Source organism: Diaphorina citri, unplaced genomic scaffold (genome assembly GCF_000475195.1).
Source record: "Diaphorina citri unplaced genomic scaffold, Diaci psyllid genome assembly version 1.1 scaffold50654, whole genome shotgun sequence".
NCBI classification, from domain to species: Eukaryota; Metazoa; Arthropoda; class Insecta; order Hemiptera; family Psyllidae; genus Diaphorina; species Diaphorina citri.
Genome location: NW_007427965.1, coordinates 1 through 483, shown reverse-complemented (window position 1 = coordinate 483; position 483 = coordinate 1). Strand labels below are relative to the sequence as shown.

Here is a 483-nt window from a genome sequence, read left to right as displayed (position 1 = left end):
TGAATCTCATCCGTTTCAGAAAAAGTTCGCCCCAGGCGGGAATCGAACCGCAACCTAGCGCAGGTGTTTCTAGTTCTCGTAGAAGAGAACTTACCTCTAATAGAACTCCTAGGACGGCCAAACCGTCAGGTTGACCTGCAGCCTCTCCGAATGTGGAATACTTGTCCGAATTCCAATGAACCAAGTGTAACTGTGAACAAATTAGAAAACGAAAATGTACTCAATTGTGTACCTGTGTGTATATACTGAATAGTGCACCAAAATGGGACTAATTTGAAACTAAAAATGTACTAAATTGTGTACGAAATTGAACAGTATGTTCAGAGCCCTTGTTACTAACACATCCCTAGTGACAGTGGAATTCTATTCTATTCTCTGCTATTCTATTCTATTCTATTCTTTACTATTCTATTCTATTCCATGCTTACCTCTCCAGCATAGGCTTTTCCATCAACAGTATGTTCAGAGCCCTTGTTACTAACA

The 483-nt window shown here is 40.0% G+C and overlaps 1 long non-coding RNA gene across 1 annotated transcript; it reads right to left on the bottom strand.

Moving 5' to 3' along the window:
* Positions 1–94: 94 nt before the first annotated feature.
* Positions 95–483, bottom strand: LOC113473626. The gene is made up of 2 exons (XR_003395555.1): positions 429–483; positions 95–190 (listed from the first exon to the last, which is right to left on the bottom strand). It is a non-coding gene; the product is annotated as an uncharacterized LOC113473626 (long non-coding RNA).